This window comes from Aotus nancymaae, unplaced genomic scaffold (assembly GCF_030222135.1).
Source record: "Aotus nancymaae isolate 86718 unplaced genomic scaffold, 86718_ANA_hifiasm-v0.15.2.pri h1tg000049l, whole genome shotgun sequence".
NCBI classification, from domain to species: domain Eukaryota; kingdom Metazoa; phylum Chordata; class Mammalia; order Primates; family Aotidae; genus Aotus; species Aotus nancymaae.
In genome coordinates, this window is record NW_026988463.1 from 29,876,613 (window position 1) to 29,891,153 (window position 14,541).

General features: G+C 48.5%; 1 pseudogene; it reads left to right on the top strand.

The window, feature by feature from the left end:
* The first annotated feature begins 4,645 nt into the window (after positions 1–4,645).
* LOC105733956 (cytochrome c oxidase assembly factor 7-like) lies at positions 4,646–5,323 on the top strand (annotated as a pseudogene).
* The last annotated feature ends 9,218 nt before the right edge of the window (positions 5,324–14,541 follow it).

Genomic DNA, 14,541 nt, shown 5'->3' on the forward strand with positions numbered 1-14,541 from the left:
CCGTCTCTCAGGATGGCGGAAATAGCACTCTCACCATTTCTATACTTCCACGGGGTCCCTGTGTCTTAGCCATGGATCTCCGAATACCTGAAGGTCACAGGGCCACAGAGGATGCCTGTCTAGAAGCAGAGGACACTGAGAAATAAAATAGATACCTGCAGCTCTGGATGCAGAAAAACACAAACGCTGCATAAAATCCCAGAAGCCGCCCTGTCCTCCCCAGCTGCTACCTGATTGGACAGTTTTAAATTTAGCCCCCTGACTGGATAAGCTGCAGGCCCCAGGACCTGAGTGACAGAAGATTCGACCCGACACTGGGCTGAATGAAGCAAGAATAACAGCTTAGGCTGCAGCCTTTGCAAGCAGGGTTGCCTCGCTGAGCTGAGCCAAGCCAAGCCAACGCCAGAAAATATTTGCATTTAACCTTGTGTATGCAGTCATATGCATTTATGAGTAATATATAATATAGTTATTCATAAATGTAAAAAATATAATAACTTTTACTTGAGATGGAGTCTTGCTCTGTCGCCCAGGCAGGCGTGCAGTGGCGCAATCTCCGCTCACTGCAACCTCGGCCTCCCAGGCGCAAGCAATTCTCCTGCTTCAGCCTTGCGAGTACCTGAATTCACCTGCCACCAAGCTTGGCTAATTTTTGTTGTTGCTCTTTTTAGTAGATATGAGGTTTCACCATGATGGCTGGTGATCCGCCCACTTTGGCCTCCCAAAGTGCTGGGATTACGGGTGTTAGCCATCACGCCCAGCCAATGACAATTATTTCTAAATTTTTGATTTTTTGACCTTTCTGGCTGTGGATCCTTTAAGTGGTGATAGGTTTATCTCTGTGTTCCCACCCAAAATGCATCTGGAATTGTAATTCCCATTTGTCATTGAAGAAACCTGTACCATACAGGCGAATTTTCTTCATGCTGTTCTTGTGATAGTAAGTTCCCATGAGATCTAATGGTTTAAAAGTGTGACACTTCTGCCCTCATTCTCTCTTACACCACCATGTAAGAAATGCCTTGCTTCCTCTTTACCTTCTGCCATGATTGGAAGTATCTTGATGCCTTCTCAGCCATGCAAAACTGAGAGTTAATTAAACATTTCTTTAAATAAATAACCTATTCTCAGGTAGTTTTTATAGCACTGTGAAAACAGACTAATAGAAGTGGGCAGCCAATCCCCCACAGTGGCTCATGCCTGTAATCTCAACACTTTGGGAGGCAGAGGCAGGTGGATCATGAGGTCAGGAGTTTGAGACCAGTCTCCTGACCAACATGGTGAAACCCCATCTCTATTAAAATATATATATTATATATACAAAAAGAATACATTTGCAAAAACTGATGCACAAAAATCACAATGTGGTATTATAAAAGCATAACAATGTAAAGATAACTTTCCGTGTGTCAGCATAGAAATCATACACCATAGCAAGATAGTAGGTTAAACATAAGCTTATGATTATCAGCAAGGACATATTGGGCTCACAGCTACAGAGGCAACAGGATATGCTACAGGACAACCAGCCTGACCACAAAAACTGCAAGAGGTAGGGACCTCCATGCAGGCCTGGAGGAGCAGTGGGAGAAGAAAGACTTTTACAACCTTATCTCAACCACAGAGACAGACACTCCTCGTGCGTCCATTTATAGGCTCTCCATAAGGGTCACATTCCCCTTCCAGGGCCCTAATCAATATGCCTTTCCTGGGAAAGGAATCCAGGTAATAAACCTCTCTATTACACATCCATTTATAGGGTCTCTGCAACGAGAAGCCTGAGACTCAGTATCATCTCTCTTTTACTTTATAGCTCACATACCTTCATGATCACACAACTCAACTAGCTGCCCTAGAACTCTGATGTCTTGGAAAGTGACACGTTTACAATAGAAATTGGATTCCTTCTAGATTTGGGACTATATAGTACTATTTAACATTGAAAATATTTCTCTTTAAAAATTACAGAAGCAGGCTGGGCATGGTGGCTCACACCTGTAATTCCAGCACTTTGGGAAACTGAGGAAAGCAGATATCTTGAAGTGAAGAGATTGAGACCAGCCTGGCCAACATGGTAAAACCCTGTCTCTACTAAACATACAAAAAATTAGCTGGGTGTAGCGATGCATGCCTGTAATTCCAGCCACTTAGGAGTTTGAGGTGGGAGAATTGCTGGAAACTGGGAGGCAGAGGTTGCAGTGAGCTGAGATAGTTACACTGCACTCCAGCCTGGAAAACAGAGTGAGACTCTTTCTCAAAAAAAAAGAAAAGAAAAGAAGGAAAAAGAAGCATGAAGTGCTTCACACCTGTAATCCTAGCACTTTGGGAGGCTGAGACAAGGGAATCACTTGAGCTGAAGAGTTCAAGAGTAACCTGTGCAACATGATGAGACACTGTTTACACACACACACACACACACACAGACACACACAAAATAAATAAATCAATCATCTGGGCATTGCAGCGCATGCCTGTAATCCCAGCTTCTCAAGGTGAGACTGAAAGATTACTTGAGTTCAAGAGGTTGAGGCCGCAGTGAGCTGGGATCAGTCATATTGCCGCACTGTAGCCTGGGTGATAGAGTGAAACCCTGTCTTTAAAAAGATGGCAGAAGCATTTTGGAAGCACATGAACTAATGTGGGAAAATGGCTGAGGGATGAGTTTATAAAGTCAAAATCCAACAACGTATCTTTTTTTATCATAAAAAAAAATTTAAAGCTGTTAAAGAAAAAAAGAGAAATTAAATTTAGCAGAGTTTTGTGAGGTTTGTTCTTGGGTTCTTGCCAAGTTTAAAAAGGAAGAAACTGAGGCCAACACAAGAAGATCCAATGTGAAGGAATTTATTCAGGCTCCTGGGCGAGGTTCTGTAGTCTGACAGGAGGGGCCAGAGAAGTCACATGGACTCCTCTCAGACGTGGGGTTTTATAGGAACTGAAGGAGCTTGATTGGTTGTGGGAGAGCAGGACCACTATTGGGTAAGGTTACAAGCCTTTGTTTGCATACAGGACTTGGCTGCTATTGGTTAGAATTACTCAGCTGCTATTGGCTAGAAAGACTCGGCTGCTATTGGCTAGAAAGATTTGGCTGCTATTGGCTAGAATCACAAGACCCTGCTTGCATGCTGGGTTCTTTAAGGGAAGGCCAGGCTGTGTGAGAAGGAGAGAAGGGAACATGCCTGAGCATGTCTGCACTTTCAGAAAAAAGGGCAGGGGTGTGCGTCCGAGCTCCCAGTGAGGCAACCGGCCTTACAAGTTTAATTCAGCAAAGAGTAATTTGCTAATCTAGCAGCTTTTGAATCCAGAGTAGGCTCAAAGGGACTCCAGCACAGCCATATGTTGGAAGATGTATGGACAGAAAAAGCAAAGTGACATACAGAAACTGGGATGAAGCACAGAAATAGTCAGATTGATGACAGCTCAGATTTTATTTTTTAATTAAAAAAGAGAAATTATACAGCCAGATTGACGGCAGCTCAGTTTTTTATTTTTTTATTAAAAAAGTTAGTGAAATTAAATTTAGCAGAGTTTAATTCAGCAAAGAGTAATTAGCCAATCTAGCAGCTTTTGAATACAGAGTAGGCTCAAAGAGACTCCAGTATGGCCACATGTTGGAAGATGTATGGACAGGAAAAGCAAAGTGACATACAGAAACTGGGATGAAGCACAGAAACACCAGATTGATGACAGCTCAGAGTTTTTTTTATTTGAATATAGTTTGAATAGTTGAATTCATTTGATTGGCAAAAAATGATTAGTACAAGAATGTGTATAGTCTGTTTACACATCCAGTTAGGTTTTAGTTTACTGTGTACAAAAAGTACTAATAGTAATTAAATATAAAACGAGGTAGCTTAGGCTAAACTTAATTTAACAATTTTCCTATTTCAGTCATCCTAAAGTATCCATGTCTGAGATAGACCACAATTTTAGACATCGATATCAGACTATAACTAGGATAAATGTACTTGTTCCATCTCAAATTCCACTGGGAAACAGCAGAACTGTAGGTTTTGTAAAACAGATGAAAGAACTTCAGGTTTTTTTTAAAAAAAATAAAAATTAGAGCAGAGAAGACCTTTTTGTGTTAAAATCTGCTGTTTACCAAACAAAAAAAAAAAAAAAAAGGAAAAAACTTGGTTGTTTTTAGAATCTACCTATTTTCTCAAATTTTCAATTTGATTATGGCACATTTAGCATGAATGACTCTGTTTTTGTTTTTGTTTTTTGAGATGATGTCTTGCTCTGTTGCCAGGCTGGAGTGCAGTGGTGCAATTTCAGCTCACTTCACCCTTTGCCTCCCTGGTTCAAGCAATTCTCCTGACTCAGCCTCCAGAAAGTAGCTGGGACTATAGGCACATGCCACCACACCCACCTAGTTTTTATATTTTTAGTAGAGGCGGGGTTTCATCATGTTGAGCAGGGTGGTCTCTATCTTTTGACCTTATGATCTGCCTGCCTTGACCTCCCAAAGTGCTGAGATTACAGGTGTGAGTCACCGTGCCTGGCCTTTTTGTTTTGTTTGTCTGCTCTGTTGTACACTGTGCCTAATGTACAAGCTCAGTTCAAAATAATGGCTTTCAGTAATTTTGTTTAAAAATTATTCTAGCCACTGGCTCATGTGACCATCTCTGGGCCAGCGTGAACCATGGCTGGCTTGGTGGATTTCCAGAATGAGGAAGAGGTGAAGTCCTTTTTGGAGAACATGGAGGTGGAGTGCAACTACGATTGCTACCACGAAAAGGATCCGGACAGTTGCTGTTGGCTGGTGGACTATTTGGAAGGGATCCAGAAGAATTTTGATGAGGCTGCCAAGGTGTTGAAGTTTAACTGTGATAGCTGCTACAAACTGGGGGCCTACTATGTGACTGAAAAAGGTGGTCTGATCCAGGACCTGAAAGCTGCTGCCAGTTGCTTTTTGATAGTGTGTGAGAAGCCCGGAAAGAAGTCTTTAGCAGCATGTCACAATGTTGCTTGCCTGGCACATGATGGACAGGTTAATGAGGATGGCCAGCCTGACCTGGGGAAGGTCAGGGACTACTACACAAGGGCCTGTCATGCTGGTTATGCCTCCAGCTGCTTCAACCTCAGTGTCATGTTCCTGCAGCGTGCCCCTGGCTTTCCCAAGGACGTGGACCTGGAATGTAAATACTCCATGTAAGCCTGTGACCTGGGTCATTTCTGGGCCTGTGCCAATGCCAGTTGCATGTACAAGCTGGGGGATGGCATCAAAAAGGATGAAGCCAAGGCTGAGGTGCTAGAAAATCAAGCTGAGCAGCTACACAAAGAACAGCAGAAAAGTGTCCAATCCTTAACATTTGGGTAAAGTGGCCCACCTTCCTTCCCAGGCAACAAACAGCTTGAGGCTGGCAGCTCCTATTTCTGAAGACTGGTGCAGCCCTGGAAGGTCAACCTGCTGGAGGAGGAAAACTTGGGACTTGAATTTGTAGCTCCACTCACATAGATTCATTGCCCCAGCTGCTGAGGTGTAGCCTATAATGTTTATTTCAGTCAGTACTCCTTTATCTGGGTGTTCTGTGAAGACAGCCATGTTTATGGGGGTCTTAGTTTTCAAACTCTGGAAACTCTGAAAAATAGGAGCAAACTAGAGAGCCCTAGAGATTGGTAGGGAGGGGAGGATAGCAGGAAGTTGGAGAAATTAGAAGCCCCAGGGCCTAAAGGAATCAGCCATCATCATTATTATTTTGGTTAGAAGGGCTTGAAAATCAGAATGTATCTTGGTTTACGTAATTCAGGTCTTAAAGAACTAAGAACAGTTAAATAGTCATGACTGCCACTCTCTGAGCTACATAATCATTGGTGTGGGCTTCATTTTGCCTTTAGAGTCACATCTTTCAGTAAATTCACAGAGATCAGGAGGGACATGCAACATACAGCTTAAAGGCTGTTACAATTCAGGGTTGCTGAGGAAGATGAAACATCAGCCTGCCATTGGCTAGAAGAGACATTGGAGTTAAAAATTAGCACCTCCAGTGTAGTCGCATGGCATTGCCCATCATGCTGAGGGAGTAGATTTTTCCCAAGGTAGTTTCAATTAGGAGTTTGTAAGCAAGGATGTTGTGACACATTTGTCCCCTGGAACCGAGCCTTTTTAACTGTCCCTGTGAATAAACAATTTTGAGTGACCTACAAAGAGACGGGGTTTCACCATGTTGACCAGGATGGCCCCGATCTCTTGACCTCGTGATCCACCCGCCTCGGCCTCCCTAAGTGCTGGGATTATAGGCGTTGGCCACCGCGCCCGGCCTAAAATACATATTTACTCAAAAGCTAATGCAAAGCCAGGCCCAGTGGCTCAGGCCTGTAATCCCAGCACTTTGGGAGGACAAGGTGGGTGGATCACTTAAGGTTAGGAGTTCAAGACCAGTCTGGCCACTATGGCAAAACCCCATCTCTACTAATGATACAAAAACTAGCTAGGTGTGGTGGTGCACAACTGTAGTCCCAGCTACTTGGGAAACTGAGGCATAGGAAATGCTTGAACCCACGAGGCAGAGGTTGCAGTGAGCCATGAATGTGCCACTGCACTCCAGCGTAGGCAACAGAGCAAGATTTCATCTCAAAAAAAAAGAAATAGTTAGAGGCTTTCACATTCTCTCCTTTATGCAGATATAGCCAAGCAAAGTTGTGAGCCAAAGCATGTGTGAGGTGTGACTCTGGGAAACCGGGCACACCGAAGCTAGACACCTTATTAAAAATAGGGAGATTCTGGCTGGAAGGCATGCAGTGGTGTTTCTAACTAATTGATCACAAGCAGTTACATGTTTGTTTTTTCTCTACTCCCTTGACTATCCTTAAATTTTTTTTATTGGGAAAGTCTTGCTTTGTCGCCCAGGCTGAAGTGCAGTGGCTCAATCTTGACTCACTGCAACTTTCACCTACCAGGTTCAAGTCATTCTCCTGCCTCAGCCTCCCAAGTAGCTGGAATTAACAGACGTGCATCACCATGCCGGGCTAAATTTTTTTTTTTTTTTTTTTTTTTTGTGTGCTTTTATTAGAGACAGGGTCTCATCACGTTGGCCAGCCTGGTCTCAAACTCCTGACCTCAGGTGATCCACCTGCCTCAGTCTCACAAGGTGCTGGGATTATAGGCCTGAGCCACCACAACAGGCCTAGTCTTAAAGAAAAAATTGTTTTAAAGGGCTGTAGGCAGGGCACAGTGGCTCACACCTGTAATCCCAGCAATTTGTGAGGCTGCGGCAGGGGGATCACCTGAGGTGGGGAGTTTGAGACCAGCCTGACCAACATGGAGAAACCCCATCTCTACGAAAAGTACAAAATTAGCCTGGCGTGGTGGTGCATGCCTGTAATCAAAGCTACTGGGGACACTGAGGCAGGAGAATTGCTTCAACCCGGGAGGCGGAGGTTGCAGTGAGCCAAGATCGTGCCATTGCACTCCAGCCTGGGCAACGAGAGCAAAATTCCATCTCAAACAACAATAAATAACCAAACAACAACAACAATAACACAATTAGCTGGGCGTGGTGGTAGACTCCTGTAAGTTCAGCTACTGAGGAGGCTGAGGTAGGAGGATCCCTTGAACCCAGGAGGTCAAGACTGCAGGGAGCCAAGACAGCACCACTGCACACCAGTTTGGGCAATAGAGCAGGACTCTATCTCAAAAAAAGTAAAAAGCAACAAGAACATCTGTAAGCTAGAGGGGCAGAAAAAAAAGAGGCCACACACAAAGGACTGGGAATCAGAATGGCTTCCCAATCATGTGACTGTACTTAATACCACAGAACTATGCACTTAAAATACTGGATGCAGGGACTCAGGCCTGTAATCCCAGCACTTTGGGAGGCTGAGACGGGCAGATGGATCATTTGAGGTCAGGAGATCGAGACCAGCCTGACCAATATGGTGAAACCCCGTCTCTACTAAAAATATAATTATTAGGGAGCTGTGGTGTCAAGCACCTGTAATCACAGCTACTCAAGAGGCTGAAGCAGGAGAATCACTTGAACCCGGGAGGAAGAAGTTGTAGTGAGCTGAGATTGTGCCACTGCACTCCAGCCTGGGTGACAGAGCGAGACTGTGTCTCAAAAAACAAAAATCCAACCAACCAACAATCAAAAACTATGCACTTAAAAATGGTTACCATGATATGTCTCTTTAGCCACAATAAAATGATTTTTTCTGAGATAGAGTTTTGCTCTGTCACCCAAGCTGGAGTGCAGTGGAGCAATTTCGGCTCACTTCGGCCTCCGCCTCCCGGGTTCAAGCCATTCTTCAGCCTCAGCCTCCTAAGTAGCTGAGACTACAGGCGTGTGCCACCATGCCTGGCTAAGTTATGTATTTTTAGTACAGACGGGGGTTTTACCATGTTGGCCAAACTGGTCTCAAACTCCTGACCTCAGTTGATCAGCCCACCTGGGCCTCCCAAAGTGCTAAGTTACAGGCATGAGCCACTGCGTCTGGCCAATACAAGCATTTTTTCAAAAAGAATGATAGACCAGGCATGGTGCTCATGCCTGGAATCCCAGCACTTTGGGAGGCCAGATAAACCGCGCTGGAGTGCGCTGGCCACACTCATGTCCAGCACAGAGGGCTCCCACACACAAATGAACACACACACGAAGATACACACACACGGACACACACAGACGCATGCAGACACAGACACACACACACACACACACACACACACACACACACACACAGAAAGGAAGACACACGGTGACATCCAACAGTCACAGGCAGCTCCTGAGGCTACAGGGTTCTGCTCTCTGCCGGGAAGTCCATCGCAGAGAGAGCAGCCCCGTGGCACACAAGCTGGCGGTACCTGGAAATCCCAGCAGGGCCAGCTTTCAAGGAGACGCACCGTCCACAGCGTCTGAGAAGGCCTGAAGTATCGTGGGGATCCTTGGGGATCGCCCTGGGCATCCCTGAAGCTCTGCTGCAGCTTTTCTCCGCCTGGTTCCGCCCTGCCTGACTCCTGAAATCTCGGGACTGTGGCCAAGATTTCGGGGGTGGGAGCCGTCGCCCAATGCCGAGGTACCGCCACGGAGAACCCCTGCATTGCCAAGCCGCAGAGACGCTGGTTCCCCGGGCCACGGGAGCGGTCACTGTGACGCGAGCCCCGGGTGGGCGCTCGCACTTCTGACGCGCAGATTGCGCATGAGCATGGCGTGCCGGGCTGGCCAGCGGCAATGTCGGCGCCCTGTTGCCGGACATTATTTTTATTTTTATTTATTTCTTTTTTTAACAAGACAGAGCCTCGCTCTGTTGCCAGATTCCAGGCTTTGTGGCAAGTAGCCTCCTTCTCCGAGGCCGCCTCGGAAACCGCCACCAGCATTTTCCGGTGCCGCTGCGGCCTGCCGGCAACAGAGAGCTGACATTGCCCTGGCCAGCCCGGCACGCCAATGCTCATGCGCAAGCGGCGCGTCACAAGCGCGAGCGCCCACCCGAAGCTCGCGTCACCGTGACCGCTCCCGTGGCCCGGGGAACCAGCGTCTCAGCGGCTTTGCAGTGCAGGGGTTCTCCGTGGCAGTACCTCGGCGTTGGGCGACGGCCCCCCCTCTCCCCGAAATCTTGGCCACGGTCCCGCAGTTTCAGGAGTCAGGCCGGGCGGATCCCGGCTGAGAAAAACTGCAGGAGAGCTTCAAGGATGCCCAGGGCGATCCCCAAGGATCCCCACGATGCTTCAGGCCTTCTCCGACGCTGTGGAGGGTGCGTCTCCTTGAAAGCTGGCCCTGCTGGGATTTCCAGCTACCGCCAGCTTGTGTGCCGCCGGGCTGCTCTCTCCGCGATGGACATCCCGGCAGAGAGCAGAACCCTGTAGCCTCAGGAGCTGCCTGTGAGTGTTGGATGTCTCCGTGTGTCTTTCTTTGTGTGTGTGTGTTCGCGTACGTGTGTCGGCATGCGTATGTGTGTGTGTCCGTGTGTGTGTATCTTTGTGTGTGTGTTCCTTTGTGTGTGGGAGCCCTGTGTGCTGGACAGGAGTGTGGCCAGCGCACTCCAGCGCAGTTTATCTGTAGTCCCTCTACTTTCTGGTCCCCGTGTCGATCTCTTGACCTCGTGATCCGCCCACCTTGTCCTCCCAAAGTGCTGTGATTACAGGCATGAGCACCATGCCTGGTCTATCATTGTTTTTGAAAAAATGATTGTATTGGCCAGACGCAGTGGCTCATGCCTGTAACTTAGCACTTTGAGAGGCCCAGGTTGGCGGATCAACTGAGGTCAGGAGTTTGAGAGCAGTTTGGCCAACATGGTAAAACCCTGTCTGTACTAAAAATACATAACTTAGCCAGGCATGGTGGCACACGCCTGTAGTCTCAGCTACTTAGGAGGCTGAGGCTGATGAATGGCTTGAACCCGGGAGGCGGAGGCCGAAGTGAGCCGAAATTGCTCCACTGCACTCCAGCTTGGGTGACAGAGCAAAACTCTATCTCAGAAAAAATCATTTTATTGTGGCTAAAGAGACATATCATGGTAACCATTTTTAAGTGCATAGATTTTGCTTGTTGGTTGGTTGGTTTTTTGTTTTTTGAGACACAGTCTCGCTCTGTCACCCAGGCTGGAGTGCAGTGGCACAATCTCAGCTCACTAGAACTCCTTCCTCCCGGGTTCAGGTGATTCTCCTGCTTCAGCCTGTTGAGTAGCTGGGATGACAGGTGCTTGACACCACAGCTCCCTAATTTTTATATTTTTAGTAGAGACGGGGTTTCACCATATTGGTCAGGCTGGTCTCGATCTCCTGACCTCAAATGATCCATCTGCCCGTCTCAGCCTCCCAAAGTGCTGGGATTACAGGCCTGAGCCGCTGGGCCTGGCTTTGCATTAGTTTTTGAGTAAATATGTATTTTAGGCCGGGCGCGGTGGCCAACGCCTATAATCCGAGCACTTAGGGAGGCCGAGGCGGGTGGATCACGAGGTCAAGAGATCGAGGCCATCCTGGTCAACATGGTGAAACCCCGTCTCTACTAAACATATAAACGATTAGCCGAGCATGGTGGTGTGTACCTGTAATCACAGCTACTCAGGAGGCTGAGGCAGGAGAATTGCTTGAACCCAGAAGGCAGAGGTTGGGGTGAGCCCAGATCGCTCCATTGTAATCAGCCCGGATAACAAGAGCGAAACTCAGTCTCAAAAAAAAGAAAAAAAAAAAAAAAAAAAATATATATATATATATATATATATATATATATATATTTATATACACACACACACAGACATACGTGTATTTTAATTTCTTTTTATTTTTTATTTTTTTAACAGGACAGAGCCTCGCTCTGTTGTCAGATGCCAGGTTTTGTGGCAAGTAGCCTCCTTCCCCGAGGCCGCCTCGGAAACCGCCGCCAGCATTTTCCGGTGCCGCTGCGGCCTGCCGGCAACAGAGCGCCGACATTGCCACGGCCAGGCCGGCACGCCAATGCGCATGCGCAAGGGGCGCGTCACAAGCGCGAGCGCCCACCCGGGGCTCGCGTCACAGTGACCGCTCCTGTGGCCCGGGAACCAGCGTCTCAGCGGCTTGGCAGTGCAGGGGTTCTCCGTGGCAGTACCTCGGCGTTGGCCGACGGCCCCCCCTCCCCGAAATCTTGGCCACGGTCCCGCAGTTTCAGGAGTCAGGCCCGGCGGATCCAGGCTGAGAAAAACTGCAGCAGAGCTTCAGGGATGCCCACGGCGATCCCCAAGGATCCCCACGGTGCTTCAGGCCTTCTCCGACGCTGTGGAGGGTGCGTTTCCTTGAAAGCTGGCCCTGCTGGGATTTCCAGGTACCGCCAGCTTGTGTGTCGCGGGGCTGCTCTCTCCGCGGTGGACTTCCCGGCAGAGAGCAGAACCCTGTAGCCTCAGGAGCTGCCTGTGAGTGTTGGATGTCTCCGTGTGTGTTTCTTTCTGTGTGTGTGTGCGCGTACGTGTGTCGGCATGCGTCTGTGTGTGTGTCCGTGTGTGTGTATCTTTGTGTGTGTGTTCCTTTGTGTGTGGGAGCCCTGTGTGCTGGACATGAGTGTGGCCAGCGCACTCCAGTGCGGTTTATCTGTAGTCCCTCTACTTTCTGGTCCCCGTGTCGATCTCTTGACCTCGTGATCCGCCCACCTTGTCCTCCCAAAGTGCTGTGATTACAGGCATGAGCACCATGCCTGGTCTAAAAATGATTGTATTGGCCAGACGCAGTGGCTCATGCCTGTAACTTAGCACTTTGGTAGGCCCAGGTTCGCGGATCAACTGAGGTCAGGAGTTTGAGAGCAGTTTGGCCAACATGGTAAAACCCTGTCTGTACTAAAAATACATAACTTAGCCAGGCATGGTGGCACACGCCTGTAGTCTCAGCTACTTAGGAGGCTGAGGCTGATGAATGGCTTGAACCCGGGAGGCGGAGGCCGAAGTGAGCCGAAATTCCTCCACTGCACTCCAGCTTGGGTGACAGAGCAAAACTCTTATCTCAGAAAAAATCATTTTATTGTGGCTAAAGAGACATATCATGGTAACCATTTTTAAGTGCATAGATTTTGCTTGTTGGTTGGTTGGTTTTTTGTTTTTTGAGACACAGTCTCGCTCTGTCACCCAGGCTGGAGTGCAGTGGCACAATCTCAGCTCACTAGAACTCCTTCCTCCCGGGTTCAGGTGATTCTCCTGCTTCAGCCTGTTGAGTAGCTGGGATGACAGGTGCTTGACACCACAGCTCCCTAATTTTTATATTTTTAGTAGAGACGGGGTTTCACCATATTGGTCAGGCTGGTCTCGATCTCCTGACCTCAAATGATCCATCTACCCGTCTCAGCCCCCCAAAGTGCTGGGATTACAGGCCTGAGCCGCTGGGCCTGGCTTTGCATTAGTTTTTGAGTAAATATGTATTTTAGGCCGGGCGCGGTGGCCAACGCCTATAGTCCCAGCACTTAGGGAGGCCGAGGCGGGTGGATCACGAGGTGAAGAGATCGAGGCCATCCTGGTCAACATGGTGAAACCCCGTCTCTACTAAACATATAAACGATTAGCCGAGCATGGTGGTGTGTACCTGTAGTCACAGCTACTCGGGAGGCTGAGGCAGGAGAATTGCTTGAACCCAGAAGGCGGAGGTTGGGGTGAGCCCAGATCGCTCCATTGTAATCAGCCCGGATAACAAGAGCGAAACTCAGTCGCAAAAAAAAGAAAAAAAAAAAAATATATATATATATATTTATATACACACACACACACAGACATACATGTATTTTAATTTCTGTTTATTTTTTATTTTTTTAACAGGACAGAGCCTCGCTCTGTTGTCAGATGCCAGGTTTTGTGGCAAGTAGCCTCCTTCCCCGAGGCCGCCTCGGAAACCGTGGCCAGCATTGTCCGGTGCCGCTGCGGCCTGCAGGCAACAGAGCGCCGACATTGCCACGGCCAGGCCGGCACGCCAATGCGCATGCGCAAGCGGCGCGTCACAAGCGCGAGCGCCCACCAGGCGCTCGCGTCACAGTGACCGCTCCCGTGGCCCTGGGAACCAGCGTCTCAGCGTCTTCGCAGTGCAGGGATTCTCCGTGGCAGTACCTCGGCGTTGGGCGACGGCCCCCCCTCCCCGAAATCTTGGCCACGGTCCCGCAGTTTCAGGAGTCAGGCCGGGCGGATCCAGGCTGAGAAACACTGCAGCAGAGCTTCAGGGATGCCCAGGGCGATCCCCAAGGATCCCCACGATGCTTCAGGCCTTCTCCGACGCTTTGGAGGGTGCGTCTCCTTGAAGGCTGGCCCTGCTGGGATTTCCAGGTACCGCCAGCTTGTGTGCCGCGGGGCTGCTCTCTCCGCGGTGGACTTCCCGGCAGAGAGCAGAACCCTGTAGCCTCAGGAGCTGCCTGTGAGTGTTGGATGTCTCCGTTTGTCTTTCTTTCTGTGTGTGTGTGTGCTTGTGCGCGCGCGCGTGTGTGTGTCTGCATGCGTCTGTGTGTGTGTCCGTGTGTGTGTATCTTTGTGTGTGTGTTCCTTTGTATGTGGGAGCCCTGTGTGCTGGACAGGAGTGTGGCCAGCGCACTCCAGCGCGGTTTATCTGTAGTCCCTCTACTTTCTGGTCCCCGTGTCGATCTCTTGACCTCGTGATCCGCCCACCTTGTCCTCCCAAAGTGCTGTGATTACAGGCATGAGCACCATGCCTGGTCTATCATTGTTTTTGAAAAAATGATTGTATTGGCCAGACGCAGTGGCTCATGCCTGTAACTTAGCACTTTGGGAGGCCCAGGTTGGCGGATCAACTGAGGTCAGGAGTTTGAGAGCAGTTTGGCCAACATGGTAAAACCCTGTCTGTACTAAAAATACATAACTTAGTCAGGCATGGTGGCACACGCCTGTAGTCTCAGCTACTTAGGAGGCTGAGGCTGATGAATGGCTTGAACCCGGGAGGCGGAGGCCGAAGTGAGCCGAAATTGCTCCACTGCACTCCAGCTTGGGTGACAGAGCAAAACTCTATCTCAGAAAAAATCATTTTATTGTGGCTAAAGAGACATATCATGGTAACCATTTTTAAGTGCATAGATTTTGCTTGTTGGTTGCTTGGTTTTTTGTTTTTTGAGACACAGTCTCGCTCTGTCACCCAGGCTGGAGTGCAGTGGC